This window comes from Phacochoerus africanus, chromosome 6 (genome assembly GCF_016906955.1).
Source record: "Phacochoerus africanus isolate WHEZ1 chromosome 6, ROS_Pafr_v1, whole genome shotgun sequence".
In the NCBI taxonomy this organism is placed as follows: domain Eukaryota; kingdom Metazoa; phylum Chordata; class Mammalia; order Artiodactyla; family Suidae; genus Phacochoerus; species Phacochoerus africanus.
In genome coordinates this window covers 83,449,834-83,470,775 of record NC_062549.1, presented here as the reverse complement: position 1 = coordinate 83,470,775, position 20,942 = coordinate 83,449,834, and positions in this window count along the sequence as shown.

Sequence of the window (20,942 nt, the reverse complement as noted above, 5' to 3'; positions counted from 1 at the left end):
TCTCCATGCCACCTGAGGACAGTTTGAGAATTTTTATTGATGTTTTTCTCTCTCAAATACAGGGCAGTTTTTAGCTTTCTGTTGTGTAGACAATAACATGATGCCCTTTAAGCATATTGTGTCAATTTGTGGATTCATAATAGCGTGGAACCAAGGCCAGAGGCCACTTCCTTTCAGGTGCTTTTCAATCAGCACCACAGACATAATCGACATAGAGAACCCAGGCCTGGCTTGAGGGGTCCTGTACCATTGGAGAGCAAAAAGTATCAGTTATATTCTTTGCTGTAGTTCTTCATACTGGTAACAAGTCCTCAGACAGCCAAAGGAGCAGTGTTTCATTTCCTTCTGAGACGGTGGAAATGGGATAATTCAACTGCCAGTCTCTAGTAGCCCAGAGCTCTCTCTAGAGAATCTTTTTTTTTAATTTTTTTTTTTAATTTTTTGGGCCATGCCTAAGGCTCATGGGAAGTTCCCAGGCCAGGGATTGAATCCCTGCCCCAGCAGTGACCCGAGCTGCCACAGTGACAAGATCCTTAACCCACTGAGCCACCAGGGAACTCATAGAGACTTAAAAAAAAAAAAACGGGAACTGAGAAGAGATTCCCAGCATTTTTTAAAATTCCTTTCTCCCTTCCTCCTTTCCTTTTTATTTCACCCCCTCCCCAGTTACATGGTATTGAGAAACAATAAGATGAGGAAAAATAAAGACAATTTTGGCATCCTTCTCGGTAACATTTTTTCCCATTGACTATGCCCGACCCACATCTCAAACCTATGTGTTTTTTTTTTAAACTGGGGATGAAAAGCATGGTGAAAATCATTAAACACTTACGTTGTCATTTCCCCATTTTCTGGATGATTTTGTTTTAAAATAATTTTCTTCATTTGAAATTGAAAACCCACAGTTATGGGAAGAATGTAGCAAGCCCGCATTCTTGATATGTATAGTTTCCTCACAGTCATTTTTTATAGAGAAAAGTGGCTTTCTCCCTTTTCTCCTTTTCTCAGCAGGTCTAATAAATCTACTATACATTCCTAACATGACCTGATAGCAAGAGCCCTAATTTCTCTGCATGTTTGTGAAGCTGCCACCCAGAGCACCAGCCTATACTCCCGCTAACCAGTTGTCAGCGGGACACCACCCCCTTGCACCTCCTTCTGGGCATGACCACTCAACCAGATACCTCAGACTTTATTTGGCCTTCATCACCCTCCTCCACCAGGCAAGAGTGGTCCCCTACCGACTCCCATTCCATGACCAACTTGTCTGAAGGAGCTGCTCACACGTGGGGCTTTTTTGGAAACTACTCCCACCGGCTCCTGTGGGTCTTTGGCCCTTTTGGTCCCGTGACTCACCATCTTTGTCCCTGGCCACAGATGACAACAGTGGTGGTGCTTTCAAATGCCAGGGCTGTCCTTTCTGTGTCTAATTACTGGCAGAGACCTCTTAAAATTACACGAGGTTTTTCTAAGGGGGCGGGGGGGGGGGGACCTAAAAGGGATTACTTAAGATTAAAATGTCAAGCTATCTGTAGTTTTTCAATGGAAAGGGATCTGGCTCCATAAAAAAACCATCAAGTTCATGATTTTCTTTTTCAATTGTTGTACTTTTGTGAATATTTTAATACATCTTTTTCAGCTACTGGATTGTGTTATGTGTTCATTTTTAATCAAGTGAGGAAGAGATCAAACCCTTTTATTTATCCCACTCCAGCCATACTGGCTTCTTATTCTTCAGAAACACCACTCATGAGCCTGCCTCAGGCTCTTTGCACCTGCTGCTCCCTCATCCTGGAATACACATATTTCTGTGGTTTGCTCCTCACCTCCTTAAGTTAACATGTCACCTTCTCAGACCTGTGGTACATTAAAGAGCAATCTCACCCACCCCCAGCTCTCCCTAAATCCCTTAACCCTGCTCAGTTTTTCACCCTGTCAAACTATATCTGTGCTTGTCTGTTTTCTCTATTAGAATATAAGCACCAAAAGGCCAGAACATTGCTGTTTTGTTCACTGCTCCACCTTTGGTGTGTAGAATAGTACCTGGTATTTAGCCAGTAAGTGTTGACTAGATTGATTAAATGGATAAATCCATCTACCCATCATCTATCTATTTTTGAGAACTATCCTGTACCAGACACTGCTGGTAATACAAAGTTCCTCAAAAAACTTGCCACAGAAGAGGTGAGAGAAAGTAGCATAATAGTAGTAACTAATAACTATTGAATAGTTGTGTGTCAGGCCTTTTGCATTTCTTGCTCTGTATAGCACTATGCTAGTTGTACTAATCTTTAACCCACTTCTTCTTTTTTTTTTTTTGTTCTTTTCTAAGGCTGCTCCCATGGCACATGGAGGTTCCCAGGACAGGGATCAAATCAGAGCCGTAGCCACCAGCCTATGCCACATCTGCAGCAACGCAGGATCCAAGCCGCATCTGCGACCTACACCACAGCCCACGGCAATCCCGGATCCTTAATCCACTGAGCAAGGCCAGGGATCGAACCTGCAACCCCATGGTTCCTAGTCGGATTCATTAACCACTTAGCCACAACAGGAACTCCAATCTTAAACCCACTTTTAAAAAGATAGTGTCAGTAAATTGCAGTATTTGGGGGGATCTGTCTCCTAGAGTAAAAGAAACAAAAGCAAAAATAAACAAATTGGACCTAATCAAACTTAGAAGCTTTTGCACAGCAAAGGAAATCATAAACAAAATGAAAAACAACCTACAAACTGAGAGGAAATATTTGCAAATGATGCCATGGACAAGGGCTTAATTTCCAAAATATACAAACAACTCACACAGCTTAATTTTAAAAAAATCAGAAAATGGGCAAAGGACCTAAACAGACATTTCTCTAAAATAGAGTTGCCTATGATCCAGCAGTCCCACTCCACATATATCTGTAAAAGACAAAAACTAATTCAGAAAGATACATGCACCCCAGCGTTCATAACAGCACTATTTACAATAGTCAAAACATGGAAGCAACCTAAGTGTCCATCAACAGACGAATGAATGAAGATGTGGCATGTATATATATTTTTTTATATATACATAAAATTTTATATATGTATATATATATATTTTTTAATGATACAAATGAACTTACAAAACAGACTCGACAGAAAACAAATTTAGCATTACCAAAGAGGAAAGTGGGGGGAAGGATAAACTAGGAGTTTGGGATTAACATATATTATCTTGTAACAACCTGTAATGAGAAAGAATCTGAAAAAGAAATACAACTGAATCATTTTGCTGTACATCCAAAGCTAACAAAACATTGTAAGTCAAGTATACTGCAATAAAAATAGGGGATAGGAGATAGGGTAGCAAAGTAGGACTTCAGCTCACCTCACAAAAACACAAAAATCACAACCTATAGCTAAACAACCATCAACAAAAAAGCCTGGAAGCTACAAAAAAAAAAAAATTCTACCTCCAAAGACAAAAAGCCACAATGAGATGGGGGGTGGGGGGCACACTCACAATATCATCAATTCCCAAATTGGATTTGGTGGACAACACACAAACTAGGAAATAGATCATAGAGCTTCTCCCATAGGAGTAAGGGTTCTGACCCCACGTCAGGCTTCCATGATTTGGCCTCAGGAAGAAGAGCCCCCAGAGCATTTGGCTTTGAAGGCCAACAGGGTTTGAGTGCAGGAGCTCTACAGGACTAGGGGAAAGAGAGGCTCTGTTCTTAGTACACACAAAATCTCATGTGCATTGGGAACTAGGGCAAAGCAGTGGCTCCACGGGAGTCTGGGACAGACCTACCTTGGGTCTTGGAGGGTCTCTTGGGGAGGCAAGGGTTGGCTGGGGCTCACAATGGGTACAGTGATACTAGTGACAGGCCCCAGGAAATAGTCATTGATGTGACTCTCCCAGCGGTTGCCATTTTAACATTGAAACTAGGCCTCACTCAACAGCATGCAGCTGCAGTGCTGGGATGCCTCAGGCCAAACAACCAACAGTCCCACCCATCAGCAGACAGGCTGCTTAAAGTCACCCTGAGCTCACAGCCCCCTTTAATTGCAATTTTACACAGCCCTGCCCACTAGTGGGCAGGCACCAGTCCCTCCAACCAGGAAGCCTGCACAAGCCTGTGGACCAACCTCACCATCAGGGAGCAGACACCAGAAGCAAGAGGAATTACAGTCCTGCAGCCTATGGAACAAGACCACAAACACAGAAAGTTAAAAAAAAAAAATGAGATGTTCCAAATGAAGAAACAAGATAAAACCCCAGAAGAAAAACTAAGTGAAGTAGAGATAGGTATACCTGGAAAATTCAGAATAATGATAATAAAGATGATCCAAGGTCTCAGGAAAAGAATGGAGGCACAGCCAGAGAAGATAAAGAGCTAAAAGATTTGAGGAATAACCAGAGATGTACAGTACACAACTGAAATGAAAAATATGCAAGAAGCAGTCAATAGCAGAAAAAATGAGGCAGAAGAATGAATAGTTTATCTAGAAGACAGATTTAGTGGAAATCATTGCTGCAGAACAGAATAAAGAAAAAAGAATGAAAAGAAATGAGCATAGTTTAAGAGTACAACATTAAACACAACAACATTTGCATTATAGGGGTCCTAGAAAGAGAAGAGAGAAAAGGTCTGAGAAAAATTTTTCAAGAGATAATAACTGAAAACTTCCCTAACATGGGAGAAGAAACAGTCACCCAAGTCCAGGAAGTGCAGAGTCCCAGGCAGGATTAACCCAAGGAGGAAAACGAAGAGACACATAGTAATCGAACTGACAAAAATTAAAGACAGAGAAAATATTAAAAGCAACAAATAACATACAATGGAATAAGGTTATCAGCTGATTTTTCAGCAGAAACTCTGTAGGCCAGAAGGGAGTGGCATGATAAATTTAAAGTGATGAAAGGGGAAAAGCTACAATAAAGAATACATCTGGAGTTCCTGTCATGGCTCAATGGTAAGGAACCCAACTAATATCCATGAGGATGCAGGTTCGATCCCAGGCCTCGCTCAGTGGGTTAAGGATCTGGCATTGCCATGAGCTGTGGTGTAGGTTGGAGACACAGTTTGGATCTGGTGTTACTGTGGCCATGGCATAGGTCAGCAGCTGCAGTGCCAATACAACCCCTAGCCTGGGAACTTCCATATGCTGTGGGTGTGGCCATAAAAAGAAAAAAAAAAATCAAGGCTCTTGTTCAGATTTTTCTTTTTTCTTTTTTTTTTTGTCTTTTTGCCATTTCTTGGGCCGCTCCCACGGCATATGGAGGTTCCCAGGCTAGGGGTCTAATCAGAGCTTCAGCCACCGGCCCACGCCAGAGCCACAGCAATGCAGGATCCGAGCCGCGTCTGCAGCCTACACCACAGCTCATGGCAACGCCAGATCATCAACCCACTGAGCAAGGGCAGGGACCGAACATGCAATCTCATGGTTCCTAGTTGGATTCGTTAACCACTGCACCTCGATGGGAACTCCTTTTCTTCTTTTTTAATGCTTGCACTCACAGCATATGGAAGATCCTGGGCCAGGGATTGAATCAGAGCTGCAGCTGCAGCTGCAGCAATGCCAGACCCTTTAACCCACTGTGCAAAGCCAGGGATGAAACCCATGCCCCCACAGCAACCTGAGCTGCTGCAGTCAAATTCTTAAACCACTGCACCAGTGAGAACTCCTCCCAGTCAGATTTGATGGCTATATCAGAAGTTTTACATACAAGCAAAAGCTAAGAGAACTCAGTACCACCACACCAGCTTTACAACTAATACTGAAGGAACTTCTCCAGGCAAAAAAGAAAAGGTCACAAATAGAAAATCACAAATGGGAAAGCTCACCAGTAAAGGCAAACATACAGTAAATATAGGAAATTATCCACACACAAATATATCAAGACCAGCAATCTTAAGGAGAGTACAAACACAGGACATTGGAAATGTATTTGAAATTAAGAGGCCAGAAGACAATCTTGTATATCTATAGATTGCTATATCAAAACCTCATGGGAGGAGTTCCTGTCGTGGTGCAGTAGAAACGAAACCGACTAGGAACCATGAGGTTGCGGGTTCGATCCCTGGCCTTGCTTAGTGGGTTAAGGATCCAGCATTGCCATGAGCTGTGGTGTGGGTCACAGACGCAGCTTGGATCTGTTGTTGCTGTGGCTGTGGCATGGGGCGGCAGCAACAGCTGTGATTAGACCCCCTAGCCTGGGAACCTCCATGTTAGGTGCGGCCCTAAAAAAAAAAAAGACAAAAGACCAAAACAACAACAACAACAACCAAAAAAACCCCGAAAAACCTCATGGGAACCACAAACCAAAAGGCTACAGTAGATACACACACAAAAGGAAAAGCAATCCAAATACTAGGAAGTTGCCATTTGGCACAGTAGGTTAAGGATCTGGTTTTGCTACAGTTGTGATGCAGGTCATAGCTGTGGCACGGGTTTAATCTTGGCCCAGAAACTTCCACATGCTGTGGGTACAGCCAACATATATATATATATATATGTTTTTACATACGTATATGTATATACATACACAGACACACACAAACACAACACTAAAGATAGTCATCAAATCACAGGAGAACAAAAGAGGAAGGGAAGAAAAACGACCTACAAAACCAAATCCAAAACAATTAACAAAATGGCAGTAAGAATATATATATGGATTGTTAATTACTTTAAATATAAATGGATTAAATGCTCCAAGCAAAAAACATAGACTGGATGAATGAATGCAAAAACAAGACCCATATATATGCTGTCCACAAGAGACCCACTTTAGAAAGTTTATACAGAACCATAAAAGACTCAGAATTGCCACAAAAATCCTAAGGAAAAATAATAAAGCAGGAGGCATAATCCTCTCAGACTTCAGTAAACACTACAAGAGCTACAGTAATCAAAACAAGATGTTATTGGCACAGAACAGACATACAGATCATTGGAACAGTATAGAGAGCCCAGAAATAAACCCACACACTTATGTTAATCTTTGACAAAGGAGGCAAGAATATACAATGGGGGAAAAAAAAAACTCTCAGCAAGTGGTGCTGGGAAAGTTGGACAGCTGCATGTAAATTAATGAAGTTAGAACACACCCTCACGGCATACACAAAAATAAACACAATATGCTTAAAGACTTAAATATAAGACATGACACCATAAAACTCCTAATAGAGAACTTAGGCAAAACATTCTGATATAACTCATATCAATGTTTTCTTAGGTCAGTTTCTCAAGGCAATAGAAACAAAAGCAAAACTAAACAAATGGGACTTAATCAAACATACAAGCTTTTGCACAGCAAAGGAAACCATAAACAAAATGAAAAGACAACCTATGGAATGGGAAAAATATTTGCAAGTGATGTAACTGACAGGGGTTAATTTTCCAAATATACAAACAGCTCATACAACTAAACAACAACAACAAAACCAAATAACTCAATTGAAAAAAAATGGGCAAAAGACCTAAGTAGACACTTTTCCAAAGACACACTGGTGGCCAACACACATATGAAAAGATGCTCAATGTTGCTAATCATTAGAGAAATACAAATCAAGACTACAATGAAGTACTACCACACATCAGTCAGAATGGCCATCATTAGTAAGTCTACAAATAACAAATGCTTGAGAGGGTGTGGAGAAAAGGGAATTCTACACTGTTGGTGGGAATGTATATTGGTACAACCACTAGCGAGAACTGTATGGCATTTCCTCAAAAAATGTGGAATCTAAAATATGACACAAAAGAACTTATCTACAAAACAAACAGATTCACAGACATCGAGAACAGATGTGTGGTTGCCAAGGGGGAGGGAGACTGGGGAGGGATGGAGGGGGAGTTTGGGATTAGCAGATGCAAACTAGTATGTATAAAATGGATAATAACAATATCCTACTGTATAGCACAGGGAAATGTATTCAATATCCTGTGATAGACCATAATGGAAAATGTAAAAAAGAATGTGTGTGTGTGTAACATCACTTTGATGTTCAGCAGAAATAAACAACGAACACAATATTTTATCTACTACAAAAAAAAAAAAAAAAAAGACAACGTCCGGCATAGGATATATAACTTGCCCAAGGTCACTCAGCTAGTAAGGTCCAGAGAGACAGGGCTGCCACTGGCTCTGTTTGACACAAAACCTTGTCTTAACCTGTGCCCTGTGGCCTTTTTCACCAAAGAGAAGAACCTAACTTCTTCTGTGTTCAAATAAAGGTGTTGTGTGGGTGAGTTGAGGGAGGTGGTTTTGTAGGTGGTGGAGACACGGATGCCCAGGAATCTTAACCTTAGTTTGGAAGATGATATACTGACTTTATTTTTTGAGAACTGTGTTACAAATAATGCCTTAAGATTTCTGGTGATTTATTGTATAATTATCATGGATTCAGCTTGAATAACTGAATGGTTTCTTGAGCTGGCAAGAAAACCTGCAGGAATGAGTCTCCTGTGAACTGCGTCATGTGTGATGTAGCAAAAAGGAACAGAGATGCTTCCCCAAGAATGGAAGGATAGCAGTAATGAAATCTTACGGGTTCTCTCATTTCCTCCCAAATTAGCATAAAGTATTGGCAATTTTCCTACTTCTTCTGGGGCTCTGATTTCCAAACTGTACAAGTAACATACCAACCAAACACATATAGGTTTTTCTGAGAGTAACTACTGCCCCAATGGAGCTGGCTTCATGTTTAATGGGGAATCTCAGGAACTCTCTTGCCCCCTTATAACCACAGGCCCCCTTCTAACTCCTTTGGGTGATTACATTGGTAACTGGATTGAGGAACTAAAGACAGGGCAACTGTCTTAACTACCAGGAGGAGGAGGAAGTTACCAGTTATAGGGGAAATTGACGTCAGGTTTGCTCATTAGTTACCAGGGAAACCTGCAGAGGGGGCACATCCCTAGCCCCTCAGGTTAAGACTGTCTCAGGCAGGTGTTTCAGTTTAATAAATTAGCAGGGTCAGAGTTCCCGTCGTGGCGCAGTGGTTAACGAATCCAACTAGGTGTAGGTTGCAGACGCGGCTCGGATCTAGTGTTGCTGTGGCTCTGGCGTAGGCTGGCAGCTACAACTCCGATTAGACCCCTAGCCTGGGAACCTCCATATGCCACGGGAGCAGTCCAAGAAATGGCAAAAAGACAAATAAGACAAAAATAATAAATAAATAAATAAATAAATAAACAAACAAACAAATAAATAAATAAGCAAGCAAGCAAGCAAGCAGGGTAGAGCAGTTCTGGCCCAAGAATTGGAATAAGAAATAGCCGGGGGGAGGGTTGGGGAAAAGCATGTGGGCAGTTACTGTTTAGGATCTATGATTGAGAGGGAATCAGGTGAGTAGGGTTAGGTGCGACTGGGTAGGGTGTAGGTGAGACAGGGACTGGTTGAACAGGGGTTGTACAGACAGCAAGAGAGAAGCTGTTTTGTAGTTCCCATTGTGGCGCAGTGGTTAATGAATCCAACTAGGAACCATGAGGTTGCAGGTTCGATCCCAGGCCTTGCTAAGTGGGTTAAGGATCCGCCGTTGCTGTGAGCTGTGGTGTAGGTCGCAGACGTGGCTCAGATCTGGCATTGCTGTGGCTCTGGCATAAACCAGTGACTACAGCTCTGATTAGACGCCTAGCCTGGGAACCTCCATATGCCACGGGAGCGGTCCAAGAAATGGCAAAAAAAAAAAAAAAAAAGAGAGAGAGAGAGAGAAGCTGTTTTTAGTGACTGATCATACACTCTATCCCTACATACCCTGTTCAACCCTCACAAACTTGGTCCACACCTCTTTGGCAATATCCCTGGGGTTACATATATGGAGGTGCACTGCAACTAGATACCACAAATACAGCAGATAAAGCAGATTAAGAGTAAGATATCCAGTATGCTGAAGATAGTAGCTCTCCAGGATGTAGATAGAGTTGGGAGCCAAGTGCTTATCTACTCAACAGAGAGGAAGTCAAGGGCAGCAGTGTCATATCCGGTCATAAGAGAAGGCCATCTCAAGATTCCACAAACTCAGAGTCACCCCCATGGGGAGGTAAAGACCCCAGCTTTAAAGGGAACATTCTGATTGCCTGGCCAGGTGTCAGGAATCACAGTACAGGTTTGCCACCCCTTTTATATTGGGTGTCATTAGGGGTGGACCCATTAGGTCTTTACGGTAATGTTTACTGATGAGAGTCCTTCTGATGTATTGGCATGTGGGACAGGAAGATGGTGAGAATCTGTCCCCACATTGCCAATTGTTCCCACACAGCTGAATAAGCCAGGTCAGTTTTCCACGGACGTTCAGAGAAGCACAAGAGCATCTCTCTGTAGACCTAGCAATTAGAATCACTTCACAGTGAGGCCATTTTTGCTGCTCAGTCCTTGAGTAGAGTCCCTCAACTTATGCTAGGGATTAATTGTAAGTCATCTTAAAGGTACAAGACAGGGAAGATCAGGACCATTAAGCAAAATACATGTAGTAACTGCATTTTGAAATAATACCACAACAGCCTGTGGTTATTGCCCTGGTATGTAATACATTTCAGATAATCCAAATTTTCAGTAATAAAAGAATGTATCTGAAATCACATCCATCTGGCCATCCTGCCTATTTTGGATGCCTAAACCATAGTTACTCTAGTTTTTATTTATTTATTTATTTTTTCTTCTTATAGCCACACCTGAGCATACGGAAGTTCCTAGGCTAGGGGTCTAATTGGAGCTGCAGCAGCAGGCATATGCCATAGCCATGACATCACTGGATCCTGGCTACATCTGCAACCTCTGCTGAGGCTTGTGACAACACCAAATTCTTAACTCACTGAGCGAGGTCAGAGGTGGAACCTGCATCCTCATGGACACCGTGTTTGGTTCTTAACCTGCTAAGACACAGGAGGAACTCCCTATTTTTGATTTTTTTCTTTGCAATGGCTTTGAGATATACTTATGAAAAAAGAAGAAAAAAAAAGGCAGGGAGGGAGGAAAAGTCAGAAACTTAAATACAACTGTATTTTAAAAATATAATTTGGGGGAAAGGGATCAAGATGGCAAAGGAGTAAGATGTGGTGATCACCTTCTCCCACAAACACATTAAAAATACCCATCTACATGTAGAACAATTTGCTACTGAACCCTAGCAGAAGACCTTAAACCTCCAAAAAGGGTAAGAAACCCCCCCCCACACACATAACTGGGTAGAACAAAAGGGAAAAAAAAAGAGAGAAAATGAGAAAGGAATCAGGATGGGACTAGTACCCTGAGAAGGAGCTGTGAAAGAGAAAAGGAACCCACACCCTGGGAAGCCACCTAACTGATGGGGAGATCAGCAAGAAGGAGGGACCTCAAAGTCTCAGAGAAAAGCACAGCAGCTGGACTGAGGAGGGCAAAGCAGAGAGAGGGGGGCATAGATCATCAGTACAATATCCCAGGACAACACAGCCTGAGATGTGTGAAAAGGGGCTGGGCACTGAAACTCAGGCTCCAGAGGTCAGTTCCAGGAATAGGACTAGGGTTGACTGTGTGGAGACAGCCTAAGGGGCTAGAGAGCAGTGCACCAAGGGCTGGGGAGCAGAGCACCACATCCAAGGGAAACTGGAAGGAGGTCTGGGCCCACAGGAGAAGCAAGGTGCCATTGTTGGGAAGGGCAAGAAGAGGGGGGAGCACAATAGGGATATCTCTGCACATGCAGACTCTTTGAGGGTGGGGCTATGGGCAGCAAGGAGCCTCTTGTGTGGGGTGTGGGAGATGGGCCCCTTTTGCATGCGCTACATGTGGCAGGACCTTCTGCGTGTGCTAAGCATGATGGGGCACCTCTTGTGGGGTCTATAGGCAGCAGGGGCAAACAGTCATCTCAGACTCCAGAGCTGGGCATGGTCCACCACCACTAGGGGTCCATGAACAGGCCCCAGTCACCTCAGAGTTTGGCACAGAGGAGTGCACTGCAACCAAGCACTACCCATTGTTGCTCTCAATCCCCTGGGAATGCACATGCCCTACCACTGCCTCTGTAAATGCTCTGAGTGCTGCCTACACCTGCCTGAGGGTCACTGCCACTTCCCATGACCCTGAAACTAGGAGCAGCCTGTGCCACCTTCCCATAGGTCCTTACCACTGTCAAGGGACCAGCAACCAGGCACTGGCTACTAGCCCTGTGCATTGCTTCCATCTCCCTGGAAGCACATGCGCCACCCTATCAAGAGAATAACAGCCTGCACACACTGAGGAAAGAGACAGCAAGCTTCCAAAAAAGCATCCCTCATGCCAAAAATAAATAGTAAGCCTTCACAAAATACCCAGGGGCCTTCTCACATATAAATAGCCCTCTAAGATTAAAGTAGTTGTTTTTCCTAAACTCACAGAATAAGTAAAATATAAACCAAAAAAAAAAAAAAGAAGTTCAGGAACCATTCCCAGTTAAAAGAACAGGAGAATTCACCTGAAGGAGCAAATAATGAAACAGACCTCTGAAGTCTAACATACACCAAGTTCAAAAAGGATACAGTGAAAATACTGAAGGAGTTAAGAGAGAATATGAAGGAATTAAGAGGGGATATAAACAGTAATTCAGATTACATTAGAAAATATAAGGAGGGGCCAAGAAAAATTAGAAAATTCCTTTGTAGAGATGCAAGCTGAGTTAAGGGCACTGAAGAGCAGAATGAATAATGCAGAGGAACGAATTAGTGACTTGGAAGATAGAATAATGGAAATCACCCAATCAGGACAGCAGACAGAGAACTAAGTGAAAACACAGGAAAGCAATATAAGAGACTTATGGGATAATATAAAGTGGACCAATCTACGCATAATAGGGATTTCAGAAGGAGTAGAAAAAGAAAAAGGGTTTGAGGAGTTCCCATTGTGGTGCAGCGGAAATGAATCCAACTAGGAACCATGAGGTTGCAGGTTTGATCCTTGGCCTCGCTCAGTGGGTTAAGGATCCAGTGTTGCTGAGAGCTGTGGTGTAGGCCACAGACATGACTCGGATCTGGAGTTACTGTGGCTGTGCTGTAGGCCAGCAGCTGTAGCTCTGATTTGACCCCTAGCCTGGGAACCTCCATACGCCACAGGTGTAGACCTAAAAAGACAAAAGACAAAAAAATGGGGGGGGGGATTGAAAACATATTTGAAGAAAATATGCCTGAAATTTTTCCAAATCGAAAGGAAGGAGATATCAAGATACAGGAAGCACAGAAGGCTCCAAACAAACTGAACCCAAACAAGCTCATGCCAAGACGTATTATAATTAGAATGGCAAAGTTAAAGAGAGGATTCTAAAGACAGCAAGAAAGGAGTTCCCATCGTGGCTCAGTGGAAATAAATCTGACTAATATTTATAAGGATGCAAGTTCTATCACTGTCCTTGCTCAGTGGTTTAAGGATCTGGCATTGCCATGAGCTGTGGTGTAGGTCACAGATACAGCTTGGACCTGCCATTGCTGTGGCTGTGGTGTAGGCCAGCAGCTGTAGCTCCAATTCAACCCCTAGCCTGGGAACCTCCAGGTGTGGCCCTGAAATAAAATAAAATAAAAATAAATAAAGGCAGAAAGAGAAAAACAAAAAGTTAATCATAAGGGAACCCCCATAAAGCTATCAGCTGATTTCTCTACAGAAACACTACAGATCAGGAGAGAATGGCAAGATATATTCAAAGTTCAAAAAGGGAAAAAAATTGCAGCCTAGAATACTCTACCCAGTAAGAATATCATTTACAATAGAAGGAGAAATAAATAATTTCTCCAACAAACAAAAACTGAAAGAGTACAGCAATACTAATCCCATTCTAAAAGAAATAGTGAAAGAGCTCCTCTAAATAGGAATGAAGTAAGAAGAAAATAGGATGGAGGAAATCACAATTGGAAAGTGATCACTTAAGCAAGTATACAGGTCTAAAAATAAAAAAAAAAAAACCCACCTATTTAAAAGCAATGATAGGAAGTTCTCTTTGTGGCTCAGTGGCTAGCATCCATAAGGATGTGGGTTTGATCACTGGCCTTGCTCAGTGGGTTAAGGATCTAGCATTACCACAAGCCATGGTGTAGGTTGCAGACACAGCTTGGATCCAATGTTGCTTTGGCTGTGGTATACAAAAAAAAAAGTGACAAACCCAGGGAACAGCTAGAGGTTGAATACGAAGATGTTAAAAAAGGATATCTAAAAAGGACATCAAGGAGTTCCCGTTGTGGCACAGTGGAAATGAATCTGACTAGGAACCATAAGGTTTCGGGTTTGATCCCTGGCCTTGCTCAGTGGGTTAAGGATCTGGCATTACTGTGAACTGTGACGTAGGTTGCAAATGCAGCTCAGATCTGGTGTTGCTGTGGCTGTAGTGTAGGCTGGCAGCTATAGCTCTGATTAGACCCCTAGCCTGGGAACCTCCATATGCCATGAGTGCGGCCCTGAAAAAAAAAAAAAAAGAATGTGTTTGAGCCTATGTGACTATCAGGCTAAAACAAGTAGATATAGGAAGGGGTTAACATAGCTTAAAAACAGGGCAACCGCAAATCAAAACCAAACAGTACATAAAGAAGAGGACACAAGCATAAAATAAAAGATCATCCAACCAGAAATAAGGAACAAAGGAGAAACAGAATCAACTGGAAAACAAGGTTTAAAATGGCAATAAATACATATTTATCAGTAATTATGTTAAATGTCAATGGGCTGAATTCTCCAATCAAAAGACATAGAGTGGCAGACTGAATTTAAAAAACAAGCACCTACAATATGCTGCCTACAGGAGACTCACCTTAGGGTAAAGGACACATATGATAAAAGGATCCATTCAGAAGAGGATATTACACTCTTCAATATATATGCCCCTAATAAATGAGCAACCAGATAAATAAAACAAATACTAACAGACATAAAAGAAGAAATTGATAGGAGTACAATGATAGTAGGAGACTTCAACACCCCACTCACATCAATGGATTGATCCTCTAGACAAAAATTCAGTAAGGCTGAAGTTCCCATGGTGGCTCAGTGGTAAAGAACACAACTAGTATCCAGGAGAATGCAGATTCAATCCTGGGCCTTGCTCAGTGGATTAAGGATCCAGTTCCATGAGCTGTGGTGTAGGTCAAGGACATGGCTTGGATCCCACATTGCTGTGGCTGTGGTGGTGACTGGCAGCCACAGCTCCTGTTCAACCCCTAGGCTGGGAACTTCCATATGCCACAGGTGTGGCCCTAAACAAAAGACAGAAGAAAAAGAAAAAAAATAAAAAAGGCAACAGAGATCCCAAATGACACAATAGGAGAGTTACACTTAATTGAAAATCAGAATGTACATTCTTTTCAAGTGCATGTGGAACATTCTCAAGGATTAACCACATACTGGGGCACAAAAATAACCTCAACAAATTTAAGAGTATAGAAATTATTTCAAGTGTCTTCTCTGACCACAATGGCATGAAACTAGAAATCAACCTCAGGAAAAGAAATGAGAAAAAACTGACTACATGGATACTAAACAACATGCCACTAAAAAACCAATGTGTCAACAAGGAAATCAAAAGGGAAATTAAAAAATACCTTGAGACAAATGATAATGAAAACACAGCCATTCAGAATCTATAGAATGCCACAAAAGCAGTTCTTAGAAGAAGGCTCATAGTGATACAGCTCTTCCTCAAAACAGAATAAAAATCTCAAATCAACAACTTAACCTACTACCTAAAATAATTAGAAAAAAAAGAACAAACAAAACTTTAAAGTCAGTAGAAGCAAAGAAATCATAAAGATCAAAGAGCAAATCAAGAAAATAGAGATTCAAAAAACTATAGATAAAAAAAATTAATAAAACCGAGAGAGTAAACAAAATTGACAATCCTCTGTCCAGACTCACCAAGAAGAGAAGAGAAAGAACTCAAACAAAATAAGAAATGAAAAAGAAGAAATCTCAACAGATACTGCAAAAATACAAAAAACTGTAAGAGAATACTATGAACAACTACACACCAACAAATTTGACAACTTAGAAGAAATGGACAACTTTCTAGAGACATATAGTCTGCCAAAACTGAATCAAGAAGAAATAGTTCAATTGAACAGACCAATCACTAGAAATGAAATTGAATATGTAATAAAAACACTCCCTACAACAGAAGTCCCAGAACAGATGGCTTCACAGGTGAATTCTACCAAACATACGAAAAAGAACTTATGCCCATTCTTAAACTTTTCCAAAAGGTTGAAGGATAATCCCAAAGACATTCTATGAGGCCACCACCACCCTACTATGAAAACCAGACAAAGATACTACCATAAAAGAAAACTATAAAAATATCTTTGATGAATATAGATGCAAAAATTCTCAACAAAATTTTAGCCAAGCGAATCCAACAGCATATAAAAAAATCATACACTACGACCAAGTGAGATTCATCCCAAGGTCACAAGGATGGTTCAACATATGCAAATCAATCAATGTCATACACCATATTAACAAAAGAAAATTCATCCCAATAGATGCAGAAAAGGCAGCTGACAAATCCAACATCCATTCATGATAAAAATTCTTGGGTATAGAGGGAACATACATTAATACAATAAAAGCCATTTATGACAAACCCAAAGTCAAAATAATACTCAACAGAGAAAAGTTGAAAGCCTTTCTGCTAAAATCTGGAAAAGGACAAGGATCCCCCCTCTCCCTACTTTTTATTCAACACAATATTGGAAGTCTTAGCCACAGTAATCAGAAAAACAAAAGAAGATAAATGGATTAAGATGTGGTACATATACACAATGGAATACTACTTAGCCATAAAAAGAACAAAATAATGCCATTTGCAGCAACATGGATGGAACTAGACACTCTCATACTAAGTGAAGTAAGTCAGAGAAAGATAAATACCATATGATGTCACTTATATCTGGAAACTAATATAGGGCACAAATGAACCTGTCTATAGAAAAGAAACAAACTCATGGACACTAGACTTGTGGTTGCCAAGTGGGAGGGAGAGGGAGTGGGATGGACTGGGAGTTCAGGGTTAGTAGATGCAGACTATTGCATTTGGAGTGGATAAGCAAGGAGATCCTGCAGCTTAGCCCAGGGAACTATATCTCATTACTTGTGATGGAACATGATGGAGGATAATGTGAGAAAAAGAATGCATATATATGTATAACTTGGTCAGTTTTCTCCACAGCAGAAATTGACAGAACATTGTAAGTCAAGTATAATAAAAATAAAATATACATAAAATTTTGGCTTTAGTTTGTGAAAGTCATTTTGGGGACTAAATGGTACTGGCTACACAAGACACACAATCACCTTCAGAATGCTCCACAATGGCTGTATCAGAAGGAAACAGATGTTTGCCCTTCATAAGTATAGTATGACACAATGGATACGTCCCTTTCCAAATAATTATGTATAGCTTAAGGATATTTAAATCACAATTTTAAAAAATATTTCTCTTCAGGGGAGTTCCTGTCATCATATAAGTGAAACAAATCTGACTGGGAACCATGAGGTTGTGGGTTTGATCCCTGGCCTCTCTCAGTGTGTTAAGGATCCAGCATTGCCATGAACTGTGGTGTAGGTCACAGATGCGGCTCAGATCTGACATTGCTGAGGCTGTGGCATAGGCTGGCAGCTACAGCTCTGATTCAATCCCTAACCTGGGAACCTCCATATGCCATGTGTATGGCCTTAAAAAGACAAAAAATTTTTTTCTCTTCAATTATTTATTTATTTTGTCTTTTTGCCTTTTCTAGGGCCACTCTCATGGCATATGGAGATTCCCAGGCTAGGGGTCTAATTGGAGCTGTAGCCACTGGCCTATGCCAGAGCCACAGCAACAAGGGATCCGAGCCACATCTGTGACCCACACCACAGCTCACAGCAATGTTGGATCCTTAACCCGCTGTGTAAGGCCAGGGATCGAACCCGCAACCTCATGGTTCCTAGTCGGATTCATTAACCACTGCGCCATGACAGGAACTCCTCTCTTCAATTATTAAAGCAGATGTAAAATGCATGTTTAATAGGCCACAAACAGGTTTTTTTGGGTTAGCCTAAAGTTCAAATTAAATTATGTATAGATCAGAATTACTTCTTGTGAACACTCATATCATTTCCCCCTTTGGATTGCGAATCTTTCAATAGAAAGCTCTGATGATCAAAATATGTGTCCCTTGATGCCAGGGTGGTTGCTGCCTACCCTTGGCCCATCATGTCCCTCTGTGCTAGGTCTACTTAATTTGTGTGTGTGTACACACATACATTAGTTTGGGAAAACTAATCAAGCTTAGAGGCATATTAGCGGAATAACATTTTAGAGGCTATACATTTTATCAGTTATAATAAACTGTTACACACCGTATATGTGCTTTTAGCAATAGATTTAAAGCAAGCAGTGTTACACAGTAGTTGTTCTCCAACAACTTCACTAGAGATTTCTCTATCCTGAACACTGGGGGCAACAGTGCAGTTAGAAGTAAAACACTAACTTTCAGTGTTGACAGGGAGATAAAAATTTTTTTAAAGTTAAATTAAATTAGTAGAATAGGTCTTACAGGCCTGGTCCAGATTTGGGGGTCAGCTGCCTACCACTGTTTTCATCTTTTTCTCATCCCATTTTGGATGTCAGTCTTTTCTATAGACCAGTCCAATGTAGAGGCCCTTCTTAAGTGTAAGATATGAATTCAAGCATTCATTTCCTTCAGTTCTTCTGTGTTCTTAAGACTATCTGGGAGTTGCCTGGTGCCTTAGCACTTAAGGATCCAAGCATTGCCACTGTTGTGGCATGGGTTTGATTCTGGCCCAGTAACTTCTGCATGCTGCAGGTGCAGCCAAAAACCTAACAAAATAAAACAAAAAAAGAATATCTGATAGGTGTCCTTTTTTTTTATTTTTTATTTTTTTGGACTTTTCAGGGCCACACCCTTGGCATATGTTGGTTCCCAGGCTAGGGGTCCAATCAGACCTGTTGCTGCCGGCCTATGTCACAGCCACAGGGATGCGGGATCCGAGCCGTGTCTGCAACCTACACCATAGCTCACAGCAATGCCGGATCCTTAACTCACTGAGCGAGGCCAGGGATCAAACTCACCACCTCATGGTCCCTAGTCGGATTTGTTTCCACTGCACCATGACAGGAACTCCTGATAGGTGTCCTTTTGACAAAACTTCTATTAATCTGTTTCATCATTTGCACTTGGTGAAATTCCCCACTGTAGTTTGTAAGGTAAGACCTGCTATCACATCCATCCAAAGTATATATTTTGGGATTGGGGCAATGAATACTTCAATTCTGTGGGCGTGGGGGGTAACTGCTTGATTTGTAACATCAAAGATATTCTTTTTTGAAGTTCCCGTAGTGGCTAAGTGGTTAATGAACCCAACTGGTAAGCATGAGGTTTCGGATTCAATCCCTGGCCTCACTCAGTGAGTTAAGGACCCAGAGTTGCTGTGAGCTGTGGTGTAGGTTGCAGATGTGGCTCAGATCCAGCGTTGCTATGGCAGTGACACAGGCTGTCAGCTACAGCTCTGATTTGACTCCTAGCCTGGGAACCTCCATATGCCGCAGGTGTGTCACTAAAAAGACAAAAAAAAAAAAAAAAAAGAAAGAAAGAAAGAAAAGATATCCTTTTTGCTTTTCTTTGGCCATGACTATGCATGTGGAAGTTCCTGAGCCAGGGACTGAACTAACCCCACAGCAGTTGACCTGAGCCATTGCAGTGACAATGCCAGATTCTTAACCTCCTGTGCCACAAAAGAACTCCTATCCTTTTTTCCCTTACCATTCCATCCCCGTACCTGTCAATGACCGAGAGTGAGCCACAGAGCCAGTTGACATTTCTCTCCCTGGTGTCCACCAGAGCTAAAACAAGTTTTCTAATTTTTAGGAACCAATAAATAGTTAATTCTATGTAAGGCCTCCAATTCCCTGAAACCCGCACTACTGTGGCCCATGACTTTCCCCTGAAACCTGCATTTCTGTGGCCTGGGACCTTCTGGGACATTGGCCATACCCCTAATGTAGGGGCCCTGGGGGCTGACACATTCCTTCCACCTCCAACGGTAGGGCCTCTTCCTATGGAGCATTGGAAGGAGTGTCTTGAGTCTCTTATTTTGGTTAACTATTGTTCAGGCTTTAGCTTCTGCCATAGCCCCGGTGATGCGGCATTGGGCTGCTTATATATCTTGGTTATAGGGGTCTCCATTACTACTAGGTTCTGCCATATCTGCTTTCTAGTTACTCAGGTGAGTCTCCAGAAGGAACAAGGAGGAACCTTATTTCCTTCTCCTGCGTCTTGTGGATGGATGGCTCCGAATCCCCAGCACTGTCTTTTCCATTTCTCCCAACTTTGCAGTGGCTTGCATCACCTGAGCAACTGCATGCCTGACTAAGGGACTCAGGATGGAAACTAGAGTCCCATATCATTGCCCAGGAGCAGACTAGAGGATTATGTTCTCCATGCCTATTGTAAATAATTCATTGCCTGAGCCCTGATAGTGCTGAGTTTATACAGCGTGTTCCATGCCTAGTTCTCTTACATCCCGTAGTTTTCTACAGTTTGCCAACAGAGAGGAGGAGTACGTACTTCATTGGGTCAGGTGATGTGGCAGATGGCCATTACCCCAGAGAGCAGGGGAATCCCTTTCGTTTATACTCTGCCCGAGGGCCGTCTTTGACATCTCCTGACCAGTTATGATAATGCCTTCCCCACTGACATCTCAGATACAGAGCAACCGAGCCACAACTGCTTCCCTCCCCTTTTGTCCAAATTTGTCACCAAGTTCAACTAGTCAGCCCAGTGTAGTATCTCTGTGGCCAGAGTACCCTACTCTGGAGGAGGGGCAGATTGTCATCTACACCCTGTGGTCTAGGCTAACCTGATTTGTATTTGGTGGTCACCACAGGGCCAGCCACTGGCCTCACTGAGACAGGCACTTCTGTGACTTCATCCCAACCGTCTTCAGTAGGGTCCTATACTTTGGGGTCCCAGTC